Source organism: Tigriopus californicus, chromosome 11 (genome assembly GCF_007210705.1).
Source record: "Tigriopus californicus strain San Diego chromosome 11, Tcal_SD_v2.1, whole genome shotgun sequence".
Lineage (NCBI taxonomy): Eukaryota > Metazoa > Arthropoda > Copepoda > Harpacticoida > Harpacticidae > Tigriopus > Tigriopus californicus.
In genome coordinates this window covers 11390595-11390918 of record NC_081450.1, presented here as the reverse complement: position 1 = coordinate 11390918, position 324 = coordinate 11390595, and positions in this window count along the sequence as shown.

Here is a 324-nt window from a genome sequence, read left to right as displayed (position 1 = left end):
TCTAAGATTGCGTTGAATTGCCTTCTGACGCCTGCTTGGTCTTCTGCTTCCTGGCCTTGAAGGCTGATTGAAAATTCTTTCATTTGGTGATACAGGCGAACGCTGTATTCATCTAATCTTTTTTAGGTGGCTCAAGTCTCTTATAAAAAACAGTTATTATAGGCATTGGCCCAAAAAATTATTCTAAGCAGATGCGAATCTTGATTTACTAGCCCTGTTCAATGCACATTACATGCCTTTGAATTTTAACATTGAGTGGCTTTCAACTTCTTTGTCCTATTGGAACACAACCGAGGCCAATACGTCAATGAAGAAAGATGAAGT